The sequence below is a fragment of the Peromyscus maniculatus genome, chromosome 3 (genome assembly GCF_049852395.1).
Source record: "Peromyscus maniculatus bairdii isolate BWxNUB_F1_BW_parent chromosome 3, HU_Pman_BW_mat_3.1, whole genome shotgun sequence".
In the NCBI taxonomy this organism is placed as follows: Eukaryota; Metazoa; Chordata; class Mammalia; order Rodentia; family Cricetidae; genus Peromyscus; species Peromyscus maniculatus.
Genome location: NC_134854.1, coordinates 136,121,885 through 136,144,832, shown reverse-complemented (window position 1 = coordinate 136,144,832; position 22,948 = coordinate 136,121,885). Strand labels below are relative to the sequence as shown.

The window sequence follows — 22,948 nt, the reverse complement described above, 5'->3', positions numbered from 1 at the left end:
GTTGGGATGAGACCTTCTCAGGCTCACTTCTGTTTGGGGTTCAGTGTGTGTTGCAAGCAAGAGCTGTGGAACTAAAGTATTCACATCTTTTTCTTGGATGGTTTCCAGAATGCTCTCCTCCCCAATGCAGTGCTGGCTTCAGCAGGGGCCACCACAAAGCGAGGGCCTTGCAGCATGATGACCGTGAGACAAAAGGGACATTTGCAGACATGACAGTCACAGGGTGGCAGGGTCTCAGGGAGGACCTCGGGCTGGAAACTTAAGGGATACAGGATAAATTTGGGGTCTTTTATGTCCCAGCTGTGTGACCTTGAGCCAACTGCATAACCTCCCTGAGCCTCACGGAGAGGGTTGTTATGACGAGAGGTATAAGCAGTCGGGAAATGAAGCCTGGATGTGCATGGCCTCTGTAAGAACAGGACCAGGTCTGAAGCTGGGCTGTAGACCTGGAGGCGGGCAGGGGCAAGATGGAAGCCTAGGAAGGGACTCTGGGGAGCAGCTCGGCTGAGAAACCCAGGAAGAGAGAACTGGACAGGGAGGCCCACGGAAGATCTGTGCCTGGAACGTGCGTGCGTGGCTGAGGGCAGGCAAGGGCTCTGCATCTGGGAGACCTGGCTCATAGCGGCCACGCAGCCTGCACCCACATTCTCTGTCCTGTCCTCCCCCCCTCCTCCCCCTCATCTGTTACCCTCAGAGACATGTGGGAAACAAGGGGTCTGCTGCCAGCCACACCTTGGTTCAAACCCGGTCAGCCTGCCCTGGCTGGTGTCCTGGGCATGTCTCCTCCTCTCTGGCCCTCAGTTTCTTCTATGAATGGGCTGAACTGCTTCCTGTGGGGATGCTGAGGGAGGCAGAGTGACAGAGGTCTCTGTCACACAGATGCTGCTGTGGCACACAAGGCTGGCTTTCTGGAGCTGATGCTCAGGGTGACTTCGGCCCTCCAGTGACAGAGTGACAGTAGTGCCGGAGGTGGACCACCCTGACACTGGAGTTTACTCTGGAACGCCACTCCTGCGACCAAACGCTTCCCATCGGGTCCCACTTGCCACATTGTGTGGACCCGCCCTCCCCAGGAGCAGGAGCAAGGCATCCCCAAAGCACAGCTTCACCCACCTGGGCTCTGCCCCGTAGGCTCACGCTGGCTAGGGTCCTGGGCAAACCCTCAGCCACTGTTCGGCTAATGTCTACCAACCACACATGCAGTACAGAGCGTGTTCTGGGAGCTTCCTCCCGCAAACCAGAAACAGAGCCTCCCCCCCACCCTGCCCTTTTATTAGCTTGGTGTTAAAGGGAGTGTCCTCAGGCATCTACAAGGTCCTCCCAAGGCTTATCTACCATGGCATAGCCTAAATGCCACCCTCCAGACAACCATGCCATGCTCTGTGACCCAGGAAGGCTACAGACATGTAGCAATTCAATATGAATCAAAACACACACACACACACACACAAAGGCCAGCCAAGAGCCCACAGTTTCCCCAGCTAGGTCATCTCTGCTGAGGACTCGCTTCCCCTGAGTAGCCAGGTTCTTTGGCCTGCATTGCCGGGAAAAACAGGGGTTCTATCTTCAATCCAGCCCACATCCTCCTTTGCCACCTGCTCCTCCATGGCTCCACCACCCAGGCCTCTCCCTCTGGGCCCCCAAGCTAATTACAGCCTTCTCTAAATCATCGCAAGGAAAAGCTAATTAAATCAGGGTCGCCCATCAATTTCCTGGCTAAGGACACACAGCCCACAGCTTGACACCTCTCTTCTTTGTTCTGGGATGCCAAAGAGGCTGGCCTGTAGCTCCCTCTGAGATTGAGGAGAGGGTTTAGCTCCCAGGCCTTAGTTAAAAAGAACAGAAAGACAAGGCAGTGTTCAAATTGCTCTTATGCACTGTGTCAGGGTGCCGGTGTAGACGGGAGCCCTAGACACAGAGCTGCGGCTGGATCTGTGTAGACGGAGGATGCGTGTAAAGAGAGGAAGTGGGTGACAAATGCCAGAGAGGGTGCCCCCACATTCTGCCAGCATAGGATGAGCATAGACCCCTGCATTTCGTACCAGCCTTTTTGTGCCCAAGCAGAATGCTCCAGGCCAGGACCCCTGACTTACACAGAGGCCGCTCTTGGCTGGCATGGAGCAGGTGAGGAGCCCACAGCTGTCAAATGAACAAGTGACTGTACCGTGCCTTCCACAGAGTTACACAGAGCAAAACTCCAGACACTAGCAGGGCAGTGTCCCTCTTGCCGTCCTCTGGAACTGGAAGTGGTCATGAGACAGGCAACTTGAAAGCCTCAACAACCATAGGGGGGTGGGTGTGGAGAGGCGACTAGGTGGCTAAGAGCACTGGCTGCTCTTCCAGAGGACCCGGGTTCAGTTCCCAGCACCCACATAGCAGCACCCACAACCATTTGTAACTAGAGTTTCAGAGAATGTAATGCCCTCTTCTGGGCTCCACAGGCACTGCATGCATGTCGTGCATAGCTCCAGGCAGACACTCACACACACTAAATAAATAAATCTAGCCGGGCGGTGGTGGCACACGCTTTTAATCCCAACACTCGGGAGGCAGAGGCAGGCGGATCTCTGTGAGTTCGAGGCCAGCCTGGTCTACAGGGTGAGTTTCAGGAAAGGCTCCAAAGCTACACAGAGAAACCCTGTCTCAAAATAATAATAATAATAATAATAATAATAATAATAATAATAATAATAAAAGAAGTTTTAAAGAAAAAGAAAAGAAATATTTGGTATGAGAGCAGTCAGAGTGGAGCAAGGAACTAAGCGCCCCCCCTCCCCCCCCACTGTCACTCACCTACAGACACTAGATGATGCCCTTTCCTGGGCCTCTATGTTCTCTTTGTAAAGAGGGTGCCCACGTCCCAGCTGTGACTAACACCTTGCCCTGCTCTGCGCCCACATCAGTCACATCCCTGGGGACTTCCTTAAGGGGTCTGGACATTAGGAGCTAGACCCTCCTCTTTGGGGACAGGGGTGGAGCGGGGATGTCATTGTGACGTTCATCCGTAAAGTGAGAGCTCGTGTGCCCACCAGGCTGAAGCCATGAGTAGCCACCGTCAACCTTTCCCATCCCCACCACTCAGTTATAGATGTAACAGCTCCTAAAGGCAGAAATGAATAAGGGGAGTCCCACTCGGAGGAGGAACTGGTCTGTGTGCCAAGTTCAGCCCAGGACCCAGGGAACTGACTCTGGAGTTAGGTTCAAAACTCATCTGGCTGTGTGACCTCGGGCAAGTGACTTAACCTTTCTGTTCTTCGGTCTCCTCCTTTGCCTGAATGGCCGTTGCAGAGAAAAGACAAGCTTACTTGGGCCACGGTCTTCAAACCAGGCGCCGTGCACAGCTGGTGACCTCAAACCCCAACCGTTCCAATTTGAGGATGGGGGTGCTGCTTGTCCACGTCACACAGTGACATCCCTGCTCTGTTCCTGTCCCCAGAGAGAAGGGTCTCGCAGCACCTTCAGGAGAGAGTGGCTCAGGTCACAGAGGCACGATGGGAAGAGTTCTTTGGTTGGGTGTGAGGGTACACGTCTGGGATGCCAGCACTTGGGAGGGAAAGGCAGGGGGGGCCTGAATTCAGGCTCAGCCTGGGCTACAGGGAAGGACCCTGTCTGAGAGGGGCGGGTTCCAGAGCAGGGTTGGGCCTTCCTCTGAGGCATAAGTGGTATGGGGAGGTGCTATAAATATGAGAGGCGAGGGGCTTTCTAACTAGGCCAAGAATGTGTGTTAGTCATTGAGGTCAGGACGCTGTGGTGGTGCTTGGTTAGAAAAGGCTTATAGGGAGCTGCTATCCTTGGGTGCAGAGATAGCCAAGACCTGAGGCTGGGGAGGGGGACTGTGTCAGGGTGACCCCATACTGCCCTCATGCCCAGAGCCATCCCCTCTAACCCGGCAGCCCTTAGGAGAGCCTCCTGTCCCTTCTGGCCTCTGAAAAATCTCTCCACAGCCCAGATCAGCTCCAGGAAACCCATTCTCCAGCCAGGGTCTCAACCAAGGTTCCCAAGGGACAGACAGGATGTCATCTGATCCGCGAACAGTGTGTCTGTCCTGTTTTAATAACGGTGTGCTTACTGTGCCATGCCAGGGAAGCAAGGCTTATTCTAAAACAGTCATCCCCCGAGATCTGAGAGGGGTGGACCCTGGGGCCCCCAAGGCTGCTGAAGCCATGGTGAAAATTGTGCAAGTGATAGCAGCCTCGTGGAACCTACACACACACTCCCCACAGGCTTCAGATGGATTCTATTATGACTTATAACACCCAAGACATCCATCTGTCATGTAAATAATTCCCAGCGCAGATGCGTTTCTTACGCTATTTCCAATCACATTTGGTATCCAATCACTGAGGTGTGGGGATCCGAGGATCCCGAAGGCCAGCCACACTTAGTTTTGATAAAGGAATTGTTTCAAAGACAAACATTAAATCATACACTGTCACTGTATTAGCTTCCTGTCCCTACAACCAAATACTTCACACAACCGCTTTAGGAGGCAACAAAGTTTGGGGCTCATGGTTTTGGGGGTGTCAACCGGTGTTGGAACGGCCATTCGCTTCAGGCCTGTCCCTGGTGAGATGGCAGATTTCTGCAAGAGCCGGTGATAGCTAAGCAAAATCTTCAGTGCCAGTCCGCCAAAGGAAGTGGGGGGGCACATCCCCTCTAAGGGCGCTCCCTCAAGGACCTCCCACAAGCCCCTACTTCCTGAGTGGTCTGCCACCACCCAGGAGTGGCACCCTGGAAGCCAAGCATTTGGGGCCATGAACTATCACAAGGCTAAATAACCTGTAGGATGCAAAGCCTCACTGCTGGTGTTTGGGGGTGGGGGTTCTGCTGTGGAGTGGTGCCCTCTCTAGGTGTCTTCTGTGAGTACCAACCCCACATCCCTTCCTTCTTCTCGTGGCTGCTGCTGGCCATGCCTTCCCCTCTTCCGGTGTACACTGCCCCATGACATCACCCACCGTGGGGCTTTGTTTAGTTAGTGGATTTGCTCTTGGTTTTTTGATGCTGCAATCAGCAATTGGGGATTGATGCTGGGGATCGAACCCGGGGCCCTGCACATTTCACCAGCACTCTCTCGCTGAGCTGCACGCAGCCTAACCATGATAGTGACCTGCCCCTCTGCCCCCAACCAACTGCCACATTGCGAAGCAAAGACTCGGAGCCCTCTGCATCCTGCCTAGTGGGCCCTACTTGGAGCCAAAAGCAGGCTGGGAGGGGACACCCTGTGTATACTCTGGAACCATGTGGATCAGCATGGGCAGTAATCTCTTCCATACTGGTCTTGAGTTCCCTCCACCTGATGCATTCCAAGCTGTCACCAGTACTCCACAGATAGTGGCTCTGAGTGTCACCTTCATCTGCACCATTGTTGTTATCAGGGTCCAAGGGACATTCATAGTGTAAGCCCCAGGGTTGCAGCCTGGGCTTCTCCCTCACCTTCCTCAACTCCATGGCCGTGACCACAGCCAGGGTGAGGAAAGCCAAGGCTGCCGGCCACGTGAAGCAGGTGGGTGGGAAGTCTGGTTTCACAGAGGAAGATGCAATCCTGGCCCCTGTAGCTGCCTCAAGTAGGTGGAGCAGGCATGCCCTTTGTCAATTGCTATTTTTAGCAAGGCAGGCAAGGAGCAACAGAACCCTACACAGGAACTGACTATAAATGACGTTCCGGTGGTAGTGGTGGTGGTGGTGGTGGTGGTGGTGGTGGTGGTGGTGGTGGTGGTGGTGGTGGTGGTGGTGGTGGTGGTGTTTTTCCCCAAACATCTTAAATCATCTGTAGAATCCAGCCTTGCCCTTCAAAGTAGCCCAGCAGCGCTCTGGAGTGACCTCCATCCCAGGCCCAGCTGTCAGATCTCTCAAGGGGAGATCCGTGAGGTTCTACAAGAATAAGGACTCCTCACCCACATTTCAGATATTACCGTGTATGTATGTATGTATGTACGTACATACGTATGTACGTACGTATGGTGTGTGTGTGTGTGTGTGTGTGTGTGTGTGTGTGTGTGTGTGTGTGTGTGTGTGTAGGCCAAGGACAACTTGCAGGAGTCAGTTCCTTCCATGTGGTTCCCAGGGATTAAACTCACATTCAACATCATGTTTAGCAGCAAGTGCCTTTATCATTCAGCCATCTAGCCAGCCCCTCACCTCCATTTTTTGGATGATGAAACAGGGAAAGACAGTGGTCAGAAGTGAGGCCTGTGTACAGAACTCACAAGAGCCCATGGGTAGCTCCATCTCCCTGTCACACCCCTGCCCCATGGATAGCTCCATCTCCCTGTTACACCCCTGCTCTGAGAGGCAGCCTTCAGCCAGTACCACATAGGAAGGCTCCAGATCAGAACTCATTCCAGGGCCAGCAGGCTTGTGGACCATAGGAAAGGGACCGAGGCAAGGAGAGACCAAGACAGTGACTGTCTCATGTAGTGGGAACACTGGGGAATTTAGAGAAGGGACCCTCAGTGCTCCAGAGGCAGAGAGGGCTGGGGCAGAGGCTTTGGGCCCAGGGGCAAATCAAGGAAAGGAGGGAGAGGAGGGAGAGAGAGGCCTTCCCTGGCCAATGTAGGGTGATCCCTCACTGCTGTTGCCTGGAATCCTTGGACAGAGTGGCAACCATCAGGAAGCAAAGCGGCAGGTCCTCCGACTGCCATCAGAGCCCAAGGCTGGGGCAAATGGAAGGGACCAGTCTAGAAGATGGTCAGACCCAGCGGTCACACACCGCTGGTGCCTGTGTGCAGGCAGCTCTTGGGAAAGTAGACGTCATCCTTGTAGGGTCCGCTCTCACCTGGACAGGGCCTAAGCTGCCAGTGAGGTCACAGGCAGTCACTGCAAGCAAGTCCAGGGCTTTAATGGGCAAGGCTGCCTCCAAGTCATGTCACGCAAGGCACAGGGGTTTGTGCCCCAGAGAAGGGGGTTGTGGGTAATTTCTCAAAGAAAGTTGTGTTTGCCACACCAAACAAGAATGATATTCTAGTCATCATCCTTGTCTCAGTTTACTTCCAGGGTAGACGCTAAGGTGGATTTCCCTGTCACTCAACTGATAAAGAAATAGGGCTCAGGAAGGTAGGATGACGTGCCTCGGGCCACATAGCCAGTGCGTGGCAGAGTTCAGATGGAGCTGGGCTCTGCACACGCCAATGACGATGCTGTAGGTTAGACCTCTTGTCCTCCAGCCAGCACTGTTCTGGGAACTGGGTTGGGCTAGGTGCTCCTTAGGAGCTGATATGTTGGTTCTTCTATGGGGCAGCAGCTGAGTGCTTTCGCCAAGTCACGGAAGAGATGGTTTCCAGCTATGCAGCAGGCTCAACAGTGCTGGGGGTACCCCAGGAGAGGGCAGAGGGAGCTTCTACCCACTCCAGGACAGAGGCACCCCTCAGCACCTCCTCAGATTTCTAGACCCCCTCCCTTCTTTCTTTCTTTGTAATAAGCCATCTATAAGCTCTACTTCCAGATGATAGTCCCTATACCATTAGGTATATAGTAGGTGCTTAATTAATGCTGAAGCACAAAGAAGGACCAACTTCAGATTCTGTCTAATTTGGTTTGAAATCAAAGACCAGCTGCCATACAAATTGAAGATGTCACCTGGTCAGAGTACAGGTGAAGACACTAGCTGGATTTTTTCTGAACACCTATTATATGCCACATGTATGCACATGACTCACTTGTGCCTTCTAGCGCTCCCATAACCTCAGGCATTATTCCCACTTGGCAGATGTAAGAACTGAGATTCAAACTAGCTCAGCAACCATCTCTCAGCCACTCAGACCTAAGAAGCAGAGGTGGGGTTCAGCCCCAATCCCCGTAACCCCTAAACCCCGCTCCTCTGTGTCCCCAAGAAAGGCACAGTGTCTTGAGGCAGCCGTCCCTATTGGAAAGAACCTTCCATGTTCTCCTTGCATTGGATCTTTGCCACAGAGATGCCAGGACTGGGGACTGGGGGATGAAGTCAGAATGCCATAGATGTTCCCAAGTCTGTCCCATTCTGCTGAATGCTGGTCCAGTGTTCTTTCCTGCCTCCTGGGCTGCCTGCTGTGGGCTGGTGGTGACAGTGGCTTGCACTCAGGAAGAATGCCATGGCCTCGCTGGTGCTGATCTCCTCGGAGAGCCACAGCTAGTAAAGATGAGCTCCAGGCAAGGTGCCCTCACAGGGTGATTGGGTTTCTTCATGGGCCAGAAGGGCTGCCCTGGAGTAGACCCTACACCCCATCTCTGGCTTTGTGGTACATTTCTCGAGGCCCCTGCTTGGCCTCAGACTCCCAGGATGTAAAAGGGAAAGACTGGGCTGGGTGGAGGGCAGGGCAGTGTGTCAAGACAGCTCTCACAGGAATACCCAGCAGCCTCTGGGAAGGGTGTGTAAGGCCTGGTAGGGCCAGCATAAAGAACCTGCCAGCTCCATCAGTATCAACCAGAATAGCTCCCAAGGGCAGCCAGTTCTGAGGCCCAGCTCTGACCCTCTCCCTGCCTCTTTCTCGCTCCTCCCTGCTCCCCAAGGCCACCTGCCGAGGCCCCCAGCAAGAACCAAACCTCCCCCAGACCTATAGCAGGGAGACGAGTCAGGAGTCACTCAGCCCACATCCCATCTATGCCTACCAGCTGGGCAGCTCCACGCTAGTGCTCTCTGAGCCTCTGTCTGATCATCTGTAAAATGGGGTGGCACTCACACTGCCTTGAAGGGCCCAGGGAAGCTTTCAATGCATCCTCGTGTGAGAAGGTCCTAGAGTAACCTGGGTGGACAGTGATGCTTCCCACCAGGCCATCTCTCAGTCACACTAAGGAACTGTCCTGGCTTCCCTGAGACTGGTATCAGCAGGACCACCGCAGAGGCCAATCCAGACCCTGTTAGGGGGGACATTGTGCCCTGACTAGTGAGTCCTACTCACAACTCAATTCCTACCACCCGTTCAGGTCTCCCCCAGTCTACCCTCCTTCACACTCTGGGCATGGTCACTGGTGTTTCCAATGTTCTCCACAGACCCCTTTCACTCACTGAGAAGCTAGCAGTGTTGAACATGAGGAGGTTGCCAGGAGAGACAGCAGGTTGCCCATAGCAGTGCAGACCCCAGCCTCACTTTTCTCTGGGAGCCTTCCCAGGATAAGGACAGGCATCTGTAGAGTGGTCACAAGGCTGTCCCATGCCATTCCTCTCCCCTCCAGCCCTCCTTTCCCATTCCTCAGAATTACATGGTGCTCTCCAGCCTCAGGGCCTTTGCACAGGCTGCTCCTGTTGCCTGGTACACCCAGCCCCCAGCTCAGCCTCCAGATCCCGCTTAGTCACAGTCCTGCGGGGAAGCCCCTGAGTCCTTCTGCCCTCACTGAGAGGTCTGATGCTGTGTGAACACTCTATGTCCTGTCTCACCCTCCCATGAGCGCACCCCAAGGCTCTCCAACCTCCTGTGTTCTCCACACCGGGCAAATGTCCAGCATCTGGGAAGCAGATGCTGATGGATCCTGAGTCCATGAGCTGATGGAGAAGTGGGAACTGTGTGGAAGTGTACTTGTCATTTGGAAAGAAACGGGCCAGGTCAGCTCCAGCCCTGTGCTCTAGTGCCCACTTGAGCTCCCTGGTCATCTTAGTGTACCACGGAGGTCTGAGAGACAAATGAGCTCCCTGGAAGTCCCGAGAAGATCTGAATGGCAGGGGAGGGCTGTGGTGGCTGGGGAAGCCCCAGAGTGAGCCTGTGGACCCAGTTATAGGATGGAAGACTCTGGGAAGGGTCTAATTTCTGGTTCTGGAACCCTGGGCTTGGAGTCCCCCACACTCCACCCTGCTTCTCCATCAGTAAAATGAAGCAGTACTCTATACACAGGGGCTGCTGTGTTTGTGTGTATTGTGTGTGCATGTGTGTGCATGCACATGTACACATATGTGTGTAAGCACATGTGTGTACGTATGTCTATGTAAGCATATGTGGAAGCATGCACATTAGCACTCAGGAAAGCACCAGAGAGAGGTCACTATGTAACCATCATCCAACCAGACACCCGAGGGGCTGCCTTTTGCCCTGATTTCTCACCTGTGGGTCCGCAACACTCAGAAGTTGGCTCCTCCCATCTCACCTGTTACCCCTCTGCCGTGTTCTCTCCAGGGAACCCCAGTCCCTCCCAGGTTCCACAGCCTCCACAGTGTGGGAGAGCAGAGAGATCCCAGATGAGGAAGGCAGTGCTGTGTTCTAATCCTCCCCTCTGTGCCACACAGCTGTGTGACTCTGAGCAAGCACACACCCTCCCTGGGCTTGTTCCCTCACCTCCAGCTTGAGGAGTGACAGTACCAAATGCTTCCAGGACGGTGATGAGTAATAAATGACAACTCCTGTGTTGCAAGCCAACCAGGAGGGGCCTGACACACGCCGGCTCCTCTCTTCCTCCTCCTGCCATCCCAGAACTCATCATCTCAACCCTGTCTGTCCCCACCTCCCTGCTCTTCTCCCCTCAGGAGGACTAAAGTCCACACACACTCGAGTAACCAGAGACCCCGGCACAGAGCCTTCCATTCAGTGAGAACTGAAGGCTTGATTGGCTGGACCACCCAGAGAAATGACTTGGTGATCTGTGGCGTGTGGCTGACGGGACTTTCAGGGACAACAGCTCCAGCTTCCTGTCCCAGTTAAGGCATCTCTAGACAGGGGCACTCCAGTGAAGTTGGGGGGTTCCCCTTTATCCCTTCCAAACTCGGCATGCCGAGGGAGGCCCGGTCATCGGCCAGCTTCCTACACTAGAAGCCCCAGTCCAAAGACCATTTCCAGAGCCACCAAGAAAGGCAAACATCAGACCTCTTCCAGGGACTGCATTTAACAAACTTGCACTCCTCGATTCGATCAATATTTGTTGAGGCTTTGTGTCCATTGCCAGGAATGCTACTGGCAAATGAGATCCAGGTTCCCATCCCCAGAAGTTCATCAGCATGATGAACACATGTGCATAGGAAGATCGGCTGATGGGGAAGGAAAATCTGGGAAGGCCTCATGAGGGAGGGACTGCTGGAGAGGACTCTGAGGAATGACTAGGAGTTCTCCAGGCAGGGGGTGGGAAGGATGAGTTTGGGGAGCAGAGAGGCGGGGTGTGGAGTCAGAGGATAAATGGGAGTGTTGGAGCAGGGCTGCAGGGGTGGGCTGGACAGGTAGAGTTTTCAGGAGAGCAGGCAGAGAGCAAGGTCATCAGGGTCACAAGGCAGAGTGAATGGTGGGGAAGTGACTGTGCACTCTGACAAGGTGCCGGCCTGAGGGGAGCATGAAGGAGATTGTTTCTGGCCTGAGACACTTCATCCATGTAATCCTAGGGGTCCTCTAGGCCCAGCTCTGCAGTACTCGCCCCTCTGACCTTGGCTCCATTGCTTTGTGAGCTCCAAGCCCAGGAGGTCTGGGATTCCCCTCTCAGAGGTCAGGCGGGTCACAGGCACACATCTGCCACTGCCACTGACGTGAGAGGCCGGGCTGACAGCTTCTGCCCTGTGACCAGAAGGAAAACCCAGCTTCCTTCCCAGACCCACCTTGGTTGAAGTCCCCTGGCTGGGCTTGCCTGGGCAGTACTCTTTGGGTCCCAGGATCCCCCGTCTCTGTGATTTTCACTCATTGATCTAGCCCACTCTGCCTCAGTTTCCTTGTCTGTAAATTAGAACGACAGGGAGGGCCCGCCTCCCCGGGTTTCCCAGCAAGGGTGCTGTACCGAAGGCCGGGTGGTGAAGAGGTTGTCAACAGCCACGCGTGGCAGTCACTGGGGATCACCAGCAGCGAGACCCACACCTTCCCATGGAGGGGTCTAAAAGCAAAAGTCAGGAACTGGGGTTTGAGGAGGGAGCCCAGCTTCCTCCTGCAGAAGTGTCTTAGAATGTCCTCTGCCGGGAAAGGGGGCTGGAGGAGACCCAGCATGTCACATTTTCATAGGGTATTTTTCAGAGAACTCCAAGCCCTATGTCTTCAGTGTCTACTAACACCTATCATTCTCCCCTTGACTGACACCACTGCCCTGTAGCTAGCGCTACTCTGTCGACAAGCCAGCTGAGACCCAGGAAGGAAGGTTGAGTTGCTTGCCCGAGGTCGCCTCAAAGACAAAAGAGTGAGCTAGTTTTGAAATTCAGGTCTGGAGGACATGAAGCCCAGCTCCAGAGACAGATGGCTGCAGGGGTCTGGGGGCCAGTGATGGGAGTACAGAGTGGGTGTGGGTACCGGTGCACCCGAGGAGATCTTGGAAGAACCAAGCCACCTGGAATCTTGGGATACACACTCAGAGGCATCAACTGCAGAGTGCCTGGCTGTTGACTCAGACTTAAGAGGCCTCTGGTAGGGACACATGTGGGTTCTGGCTTGGCTCCGTTTTCTGCCTCTACTTCTAATATTGGGTCCCCAGATCCCCAGGGCTCCATTTTCTCTTCTGTGAAATGGGAAGGGGCCCATATGTGGCTGTAGAGGTCAGACACCAGCAGGGAGAGGGCTTGGGAAGGAACTTCTCTCCTAGGATACAGACAGATGCTCTTGGTGACAATGGCCATGTGCCTCAAGGGTACCCTCTATCTCTCCATGGAAAGCCAGTGACCCAAGCAGGAGACCACTGACTTCTGACTCCAGCAGACTGATCTTGGCAAAGTGGCTCTCTCCGTTCAGCCCTTGCCCTGGCCCTAGGTCCCTGCCCAGTGTAGCTAACCAAACCCAGGAGTCATCTGCTGTGTTCCTGTCCTTCCTACTCCACACCCCTGCCCTGTCCCTGACCCTCAGACCAGGTCTACCATAAGCCAACTTAGGCTACTGAAAACCTGTTGGTGACACTCCCAGCTGGCCACCTACCTATGTGCCCTATTCCCCGTGGGTGGCCCTGCTCTGTCACGTCCAACCTCTCCAGGGTTGCAACATAAGTGCCTTGTTTGTCTGATTTCCCAATGCCCCAACTTGCCCAGACCCCTGACCCCTAATGCATCCTGGAAGGGCAACACAGTGACCTAGAAGTAGCCACAGCCAGGAGAGGAAGCCCAAGGTCCAGGGCTGGGACAGGCAGATGTCTGTGGCTACCTCCCACCCTCAAGGGCATCATTAGGCAAAGCATTTATAGCTTTTCCCTTGGAGCCTCAGCCTGTGCCACTGTGCTGTGGGAGGTCCGGTTCCCAAGGGTCTTGCTGGGTCTGGTATTTGGTGGGTCAAAATCACACAGCAGTGATTCAGGCAGGCCTTTATTGCATCTATAACATGCTGGCACCTAGCATATGGGGCCCTAGGGAGCCATCTGATGCAGACACAGCCCAGTGAGAGGCACAGACCTGTAGACTGTCACAGCATGGTATGGTCAAAGATGAGACTGAGATGAGCTAACTGAGTATGTGGAAGTAGGTAGGATTGTCTGGCAAAGGGGAAGATGAGTATGGCTTTGCAGGATGAGCCGAAGTTCACCGGCCTAGAAGCCACTGGGATGCAGACCCAGAGACAGAAGGATGCAGGGCCTGGCTTGCCAAGGAGGGGGTCCATTTCTGTTGGAATTCTGGTCTTAGACTCCAAGAAGCAAACTGTAACTGATGGAGAGCTGAAGCTCTTGGTATCTGTGAGTGAAGCCAACATGTCTCCATGGGGGTCACTGGGCAGGCTGGGTGAGTACTGGGGGTCCTGGCAGGCACATCCACTATCTATTACCTGTAAGCAGCCTGGGCTTGAGCCTAAGGACCTCAGTCACAGGGGCAGTTTATCCAGATAGCTGTGGAGCTTCGCCCTGACAGCCACACCCAGCCTTCTCCCCTCAGTGTTCACAGTAGCCCCCAGGGTGCAAGGACCTGTGGTTTCCTGATCTGCAGGTGACTCTGTACCTAACACAGGAAGGGACGTAGTGGGGAAATGGGTGGCACCAGCCCCCACCCTCCAGGTCCTCTGTTTGTTCACCGGGGAAAGTGACTTACCCCAGAGACAGAGAGGCATGATAGCAGACACACACCGTGAGCTGGCAGAGGCTTCTCACCTGCTGCCCCCTGGGCCCACCTCCCTGAGCCAAGACCCAATGTGTTCTCTAGGCCCTGGTGGGGGCAGGGTGGCCTCTAGCCTCCCAGCCTGGCCCTGGGTCCTGGAGTGAGGATACACAGGGACAGTGCTAACTTGGGAGTTTCCCCAAGGTGTGACCAGCAGAATGCCCCCAGGAAGGGTAGGGTTAAGGAGGAAGCAGAGGTGAGGCTGTTTTGAGGGGTCCCAGCCCTGGCCTATTGACATGAGGCAAGAGTCCTTCTGATGGGGCTCCAGGCTGTCCAGTGTGAACCCCAGGAAGGGGTCATCCCTGAGTCACATCCTTGTCCATGGACGGTCACCAGGTCTGGGCAGCCTTAGCATCTGGGCACCCCCACCTCTGTATACACACACACACACACACACACACACACACACACACACACACATACACACACAGATCTCTGCTTGGCCAGGGTAGATAGCACCCTATGATCTGTCTGAGGGCCTGAAGAGCAGTGTGGGGTGACCTTGCTCTGGGGCCCTGCCTTGGGCTCTGCTCTGGCTCGCTCCCTCCTCAGCCCCTCTGTGTGGCGGGTTCTGATTTTGGTGCAGTGCAGACTTTCAGCTTAACGAGACAAATTGATATTCCGTGCCAGCCAGGGATGGAGCAGCAACAGGACTCTCAGGAAGGCGGGCAGCTCCTGGGTGGGCAGAGGTGGGGGTAGGGGGAGGAGGCAGCTTTTGTCTGGAGCTGGCTCTAGGGGCACCCCCTGCCCCTTGTCCTGGCCCTCCTGCACCCATTCAGGTATGTGCTCCAACGCACTGGCCTTGAAGGTCCTTCTATAGGCCATGCCCTCTTCCAAGCAGGATGCCACTCCTGGGGGATGCGGAGGCATGATTATGGGGTGGGGTGGGGAGTGAGGGGGCTACCTCAGCCAGTGGGGAAAGTGACAACTCCTCATCCAATGAGACCCCCCCCCCCCACCTGGCTGCTAAGGCCCCGGTCCCTGGAATTAGAGTCCAGGTTCTGTCTGGAATTAAGAGTCCACAGGTCTGCCTACCCTGTGAGGAGATGAAGCCGGAGGAAGTGAGCAGCTGGATGGGGGAGTCCATCCCTGCAGACTCCAAAATGGAATCACTCTGGAGTCCCTAGAAGTGGTGAGCCTCCAGTGCGGTCACCCCCAACTCATCACGGATACCCTGGCAGGGAGTGGGAAGAATGTACTAACACTCCAGCAGAGAAATGGCCTCTTCAAGAGTTCTCCTGATTGGGCCCATCCCCACCCTGGGGCAGGTGGGCACATCCGGCCAGGGTGTGGGGCTGCAGAGGGGTGTAGGTAGCAGCAGGCAGATGGCTGGGGAGTCCGCTCCACAGACCCGTCACCCTAGGCGCATTTAGATATGCCCCCCTTGGGCAGTCTTTGCCCCCAGGTAGAGAGGCATTCTGTCGGCGCGTCTGGGGAGGCTGGAACCCCCACCCTCTCTAACAAAGTAGGAAGTGACTTGGGGAGGGCTTAGGAAAGCAGTGCCTCCTCCTTTGCTCTCACCACCCCCCCTGCTCGTCCGGGGCTGGGCCCTGACCTCCCCCTCCGCGTGCCCTTGACACGGCCTCCTGCGCGAGGGGTGCGGGCCTCTCCCCGGGGCTCTGCGGGCGGCCGCCGATGCGTCCCACGGGAGCGATGCCCAGCGCCGCGCTCCCGGGCGCGGGGTGGTTCGGTCCGCGCTCGCGCCCCTCCCCCGGCGGCCGCGCCCCCCCAGCCTCGGGCGCGATGGTACAGTCTGCGCAGGGACCGGCGCGCGGGCTGGGCTCCGCGCGGCGCCAGCTGCCGCACCGCGATTACGGGCTGCCCGCCTGGAACCCGAGCCGATCGCTGGCGATTGCCTTAGCCAAGTAAGTAACCGGCATCTCTCCCCTCACCCAAGCATGAGAAAATAAAAAATAAAAGCGCCCGGCTCCGCTCTCCCCTTCCTCCCTCACCTATTTGATTTGATTTGATTGCATTTGCCGTTTTTTTTCCCCCTAGTGCTGATGGTGGCGGCGGGAAGAGGGGGGTGGTAGGAGCTCGGCTTGTTTATCTGGAGGCAGCTGGGGATGCTTGGGATCCCGGGCTGAGGGGCAGTCCAGGGTGAGGGGCTGGGTGGGGACCGAAGACAGGAGCAGGGAGCCCCGCAGAAGGGGATGCAGGGTCTCAGGTGGATGCTGGTGGCCTCCAGACGGCAGATGCCCCCAGGATGTTATGCAAGGGCTAGTGGTGGCAGCCGGTCAGCAGGAACACCAGTCTCCTCTTGATCCTGGTCCCTGGAAGACAGAGAGTACTGGAAGGTGTCCCAGGAAAGAGGCGAGGGGAGGGAGGTCCTTATGGATGGTCCCTTTGATGGTGGGCTGCTGTGTGCAGGGATCCAGTGGATGAGGAGAGCTAGGCATGGGGTGGCAGGGACGTGTCCCAAGCCCCCTGGATGGCAGACAGGGGCAGGAGAGGGTGGGCAGGCCATTTTGCAGCAGTCATGCTAGCTGGAAGGTGGAGTTGGCACTTTGAGCCCAGAAGCCCAGCTCCTCACTAGCCTGCGAGCCTAGGTGGCCCCTCTGAGTACTGAGACACCTGGGGCTCCTCCCTGCCTCCCTAAAGGATCTGGACTTTCTAGGGTGGGCAGATGCTGACAGCCACCCCCTTTAAGCCAAGTAGCGGACCTCTGCTCCACCTACTGAGTGGTGAGGGGACCCTGCAGCTGGCCGACCCCCATCAGGGGAGCCCCCCTTAGAGGCTGAGCCTGGCTCGACCTTCAGAAGGGTAAGTGAGCAGGCCAGCGACCAGCATTGCTGAGGGTAGAGGGTCTCGTTGGGACCCTGAGTCCCAGCAGTGTGGAAGGGGCTCCCCTCCACTGGGCATGGCTCTCCACATCACTAGGAGGAGGCAGAGCTGACGTTTGGGGCATTTCCCAGAGCAGTGGTTGCCATCCGGAGAAATTCTCTTTTGACGTGTGCAGTAGGAGGGGGCTTGGAGCGCAGGCCTCTGAGCTTGGGGCTTCCGCCTGGTAACTTCCTTGAAGGAGCAGTGGCCAGGAGGGGCTGCGGTTTGGGGAGTCCGCAGGAGGAGGGGGGCACGGACATGGGGAGGATGCTGATGGCCTCCCATTTAGCCACCTTCACAACCCAGCCCATTTGCATGGGGGTGCATGCATGTGCACAGATTCACTCCCGTGTGCATGGGCCAATACAGAACCCGTAAGTAGTGCGTCATACATGTTCAGATCATACATGCAAACACACAATGCCTGTACTAACAGATGCACCATAGCCCCTGCGCACACAGCACACATCCCTGGCTTCCTAGGACCCCCGGGCTGAACGCAGTGTGAACACCCCAGTGAGTGTAGCCTGCCCCCACATGCATGAAGCCCTTGCACACACAGGGACCTGCAGCAGCTACCATAATGTACTATGTACCCACGTGAGGGCTGCCCCAGGGGGGTAGGTGACAGATGCACTGTCAACACAGCACCCTGGCATGTGCCCACAGGTGAATACCAGTGACACACGTGCAGACGGCAGCGGACATAGCAGCTGCACCTCTGCAGACCCTGGGCACCCTCTCAGCTTCAAGAAGCAAAGGTGGCCCTATGAGCTCTCCCAGAGGCCCCTGGGGGGACTGACTGTGAGGCCAGAAGGACACTGGATCCTGAGTGGCCACCTAAGCTTCCTGAAGGCCCGAGGGGCGGGTCAGCCCACGTTCCTGGGGAGCTGTGATTGGGCTGAACAAGGCCATCTGTGGTGATTGATGGTCTGCAGAGAAGGCTGCCTGGAGTTGGAAAGGAGACAGAGGAGGGGGTGGGTGCAGCCGCTGCCCGTTGGTCAGACCATCAGCAGCCCAGAAAGTCCACCAGGCCTTTCTGGAACCAGGAAGCCAGCCCGTTGGTATGTGGCCTCTGAGAGCTGGGTCCCAGGGATTCCTTCAGTGGCCTCCAAGTCCTCTCCAGCTGAGGGCACAAAAGCTGCCTATGATTCAGTGTGTGCAGAGTCTAAGACACCCACCCCTCAGAGCCTGCCCCCCACTCCCCTCACTCAGCCTTAATGGGAACCCTAGCAAATGTCACGCCAGCTGGCATCCACAGAGCTCTTTGCCCCATATACATCGCTTTTGCGCAACTCTCCTAGTGTCCCTGTGTCTCAGGTGAGAAACAAGAAGCCACCACCCAAGGTCACGCAGCTGGAACGACTGACACTTCCTTGTGGGCTATCTAGCCCCCCTAGTATGAGGTCAGGCCCAGTTGGAGTACCACAGGACACAACCTGAGAGGTGATAGCCAGGCTGTCCCCAGCATGGGTGGCTTTCTGTCTCTGCTGTGTCAAGAGCCTGGAAGGCTCTGCTGGGAAGCAGCAGTGGCCCATGTGGACCCTGAGTGTCCCCGTGTGTTGCCTCCAGGTCGAAAGGAAGAGTATCTGCTCCTGGCCACCTGTGTGACCTTGGCTCCGCTCCTGCAGCTTTCTGCCCTGAGACTCCTCACCTGTGGCCAGGTTTCCTGCCCCCCCCCATCCTGCAGCTGTGTGAGAGCTAGGGTGCTGTCACAGGCTGTGTGCAAAGAAACAGTTGGCATCAGGATCTGCAGGCAGGATAAGGGCCAAGTCCAAGGTCAGAAGAAGAAAGAAAGGGAGGAAGGAAGAGTAGGGGCTGAAGGGTCTCTTGCCTTGATGGCCAGAGGTAGGGTGGGGGAGGTCCCATGTCTGTCCCCTTTCTTCACGATTCAGGAGGTCTGGGCTACTGTTCCAAGTGCTTCAGAATCTGATCCTTTCACCTGTATCCCAGGAGCTCAAGGGGACCAGGAGAAGGCTTGGGAAGCTAGGTGAGCCTGGACGCCATGCTGAAAATAGGTCTTGGAAAAATGGCCCCTCCTGTCTTAAATCTTGTTTCTCTATAATTGGAGGTGGGGTAGGGGTTAAAGTGAACTATCGGGGATTTTCAACTATGTAGCCAGCCTATAGGGTATATATAGAGTCAAGGTTGAAAATGCAGAATGAAGCTCCTCCCATCGTCCTCAGCTCCCAGCTGAGTGTCACATACACGCATGTCATGGAGATGGTCAGATTCCCCCACCCTTACCTAGAGCACCCAGATCAGTGTGGGAGGCAGGGTGCCTCTCCAGCTTAGAATCTGGGTACCTGGCCCACCCTGCTCTTCCCTGAGAACAGAATCTTAAACCTGCAACAAAAGTTTCTTCTTCTTCTTCTTCTTCTTCTTCTTCTTCTTCTTCTTCTTCTTCTTCTTCTTCTTCTTCTTCTTCTTCTTCTTCTTCATTTCCTCCTCCTCCTCCTTTCTTCTTTCTTCCTATTCCTTCTGGGAGCCTTAGATGAGGGAGTTGTTAAGGACAGAGGCCCCTGGGCAGGGACAAGAAAGGGGAGCCAGCAGGTGCTGCTGGGTTTCAGGTAGGAGGACAGAGCCTCAGGTCCCTAACTGACAACAGAGGAAGGACAGTACCCACTTATCAGGCTCACATGGGGGACACTAAAGGGACACAAGGAGCTGGGTGGGAGCGTGGTACTGCCAAGGCGTCATGAGAATGGATGAAGGTGGAATCACAGAGTGTGGATGGGAGGACCTGCCACCACTGCCACCACTGCTCTGGAGTTGCCTTGGGCCAGCAGCTTTGTGTCAGTGCGAGTTGTGCACACCTGGGCCCTGTCCAGGACTGCTGTGTGATCATAATAAGAACGGATACATGTAACAAGCTGAGGACCTGCCCTGGCGAGAGTGCTGAGGCCACCCCTGGTGGACCGTAGGGAGCCCTGCGATGGCAGAGTTTTAAGGCCTCAAGCGCATCACACATGAGCTGGGAATCTACAGGGCTAGAGAGCTGCAGACATGGCCAAGGACCCTGGTGGGCAGAGTGGGAAGGCAAGATAGCAAGTCCTAAGACGAAGAGGAGGTCTTGGCCTGTGAGTCAGATGAGCTGGAATTCTCTAGCCACTGGGCCCTGTTCCGTGGTGGCAGCGAACTTCAGTGTCTTTCCTTAGGCTGGTGTCTAGTGGTCTCAAGCTGATCCCTTGTGAGAGGCCACCAGGGGATAGGGCCAAGATGTGTCAAGTGGTCTTCGGGATTGATGATGGAGGCCAGGGTGCCTGCCACAACTGTAGCTCTTTCTTAGCGGCTATCACAAACTGCTACAAGCTGTATGGCTTAAACTACAGAAAGGTATTGCTATGGCCTGGAGGGCAGAAGTCTGATGTGAGGTTTGCCCAGTTGGTGCCTCCTGGAGGTGGCCAGGGAGAATCTGTCCCCACTTAATCCCCTAGCTTGGAGGCATGTGGTTGGTCCCTGCCTCTGTCTTCAGGCCCCTTCTCCATGCCTGGTGTCTTCTTCTGTGAAGATGCTTGCCCTGTGTTTAGGTACCAAGAGTTATAACAAACACTATGTAGAGACCCTGTTACGTTCTGAGGGTCCAGCTGGACCTGGGTGTTTATTGAATGTTTACAGCTACTAAGTTTCTCCATCATTCTCAGCCACTTTACAGCTAAAAGAGGCAAAGACGGAGAGGTTAAGATGGTCTCCAAGTCACACAGCAAGTGAGAGAAAAACTGGGGTTTGAACCCACATCTTCTCTTCTACACGTTTCCATAGCTCTGCTGGGCACCATAGCCAGAATTCCAAAGGACAGGGGTTCCTGGGCCCCAGAAAGGGGTGCTGCACACAGAGGGAAGAGGGACCTGCCTTGGCCACAAGAGACCAGCATGTGGCAGTGTGTTGAGAGCCACAGTCCCTTCCTAAGAAGCCCCACCTGGCCCCGTGTCCTCATCCTTGTGGGATCATGGTCATGAACACACACACTGATTGGTTCCCTTGAGAGGAGCTATGCTGTGTACTCAGTATTTGGTAAATGTTTCTTCCATTTGCTGCGTGGGAGGGGATTGCTTCTTGCAAGTCACATCTTAGGGAGTTGGCTGTACTGTTCAGCTGCGTGAAGTGACACTAGTGGCTTGTCCTCAGTTTGCACCTCTGTAAAGTGGGCATGATACTAGTGCTCCTCTTCCTTGTGGCCGGGGTGGCTGTGAGGGGCAAGGGGGCTCAAGTCAAACGCTCGCCGTGGCACGGTCCTGGGGGAGCAACGCATTCCTTGTTGCAGCTGGCCCTCTAGGGACGTGGGTTTCCCCGTCTGTGGATTCACAACAGCAGCCTAAGAAATACTCAGTGGGCTTGGGAGACAGCTCTGTCGGTGAAATGCCTGCTGTGCAAGCATAAGGACCTGGGTTCGTATCTCCACCCCCCTCGTAAAAGCCAGGGATGGGTGCTCGCAGCTGACCCCTGAGTGCCAGGGAAGCAGAGGCAAGCTGATCCTAGGGGCTTGCTGCCTGGCCAGTCTAGCAAACGGGTGACTCGCGTTCAGTGAGCGACCCTGTCTCAAAAGATAAACAGCGTAAGATTCCCAATGTTGACATCCAGCTCCCATGTGCGTGTAGACAAGTGCACACACCTGCACACACGCGTGATGCACATGCACACACCACACCACGTTATATGCACACACGGAAAACATTCAAGAAAAATCTTACATCTGCACTGAATATCCCAGACAGTTTTCTTATGTGTCCTCAGAATAATACAGTTTCAGACCTGTCTGTGAGGGACTGGATATTCTAAGTCCCCTGGAGATGATTTTAAGTTTATGGAAGTGTAAAAACCAGACAGGCGACACGTGCCTGTGATCCCAGCCCTGAGGAGGTGGAGACAAGAGGATTGATTGGGGGTTTAAGGTCATCCTTTGCTGCATACCTTGGACTACATGTGACCCTGTCTCAGCAAACAAATTACAACCACAACCAAAAAAGATCTGTGAGAGGATGCTCCTGAATGATACGCAAATACCGTGGTGCTGTGGGAAGACCTGAGCCTCTGGAGACTGCGGGTTTGCAGGGGCTTCCTGAGGCCCAGAGCCTCAAGTTTTCAAGGTTGCACAGTTCCTCCTTTGTTGTGTGAGGGTGTGGTGAGGTGCTGTAGGGAAGCACTCTGCTGAGTTTCCATGGCACCAGAGAGCTTTAAATATAAACTCCAACCCAGTATTGACTGCTGTGTGGCCTTGGGCCAGGAGCTTGGCTTCTCTGAACTCAGCATTCTGTCCTATGAAAGTGGGATTGATTTCAGATATCAACCAGGAACGTGTCTGAATGGGGTCCTGCTCGTGCCTGGGTACACTGATGGTGACCCCAGAAGGGGAGTCCTAACCCAAGGAGGGGAAAAGCATGCACAGCCCCGCCTCCTGTGCTTGTGGGGAGGTGCAGTGCGGTGGCAGAGCCTGTAGGAGGAACCACAAGTGAATGACCCCATTTTGGGTGAAGCAGCACCAGTCTCTGAAGGAGGAAGCAGGTGCCCCCCACCACCACCCCCGTGCCGCCTTAGGAGGCGGGATTTATAGGAGGGCTTGTCCCCGCCGTTGGTACCACTCTAGGGGCTGTCTAGCTGCCCCACCTGGCTCTCAAGGACACTTTGGGCCAGAACTCAAGGGTGACCTGCATTGCTGAGCTATCGAGCTGTGGAGGGCAGAGGGACCTGCTGGCGATCCTAGGGAGCATCCAGCCTTCCTGGGCCTTCTCAAGCTTTCATCAGGCTAGTAGATGGCACCGTGGTTAGAGGTAAAAGCCAGGCCCAGGCTGCTTGAGGTCAAATCTGGGCTTGGCCACATTGGCTGTGTGGCCTCCATATCTGCTTCTGAGTTCCCACAACTGTGACCTGGGCAATAAAGTGTCCACTGTGCCATGGAGTCATGTTCATACAGACAGATGATCTCTAAGATGTCACTCTGACATTTTGGCACATGGGGTGGGGGCAGCTCACTTAGGCACTTTAGCTTTATTAAACACCTGTACAGCTTTGTCTTGATACAGTTTAAAGCCAACAAAATCCAGGGAACAAGAAGAAAGTCTTAGCAGAGGGCCATTAGGTGTTGGGACTAAGGAGCCTCTATCTGCCACTCCCCCAGGAGCCCCTGCCTCCGCCTAAAGCTCAAGACTGTTCACCCCTCAGAGCTGCTGTTAGAATGCCTTCATGCAGTTGGTGCTT

General features: G+C 55.3%; 1 protein-coding gene across 11 annotated transcripts in view; it reads left to right on the top strand.

Moving 5' to 3' along the window:
• Positions 1-22,948, top strand: part of Atp2b2 (ATPase plasma membrane Ca2+ transporting 2) — a 327,223-nt gene that overhangs the window by 150,753 nt on the left and 153,522 nt on the right. For 4 of the 11 annotated variants that reach the window (XM_076567621.1, XM_076567628.1, XM_076567617.1 and 1 more), the window contains exon 1: positions 15,658-15,795. The exons of the other annotated variants lie outside the window; for them this stretch is intronic. The gene's annotated coding sequence lies outside the window, so the exon portion shown is untranslated. Of the gene's footprint in view, positions 1-15,657; positions 15,796-22,948 lie in introns of those variants that run through there. 11 annotated transcript variants of the gene reach the window in all.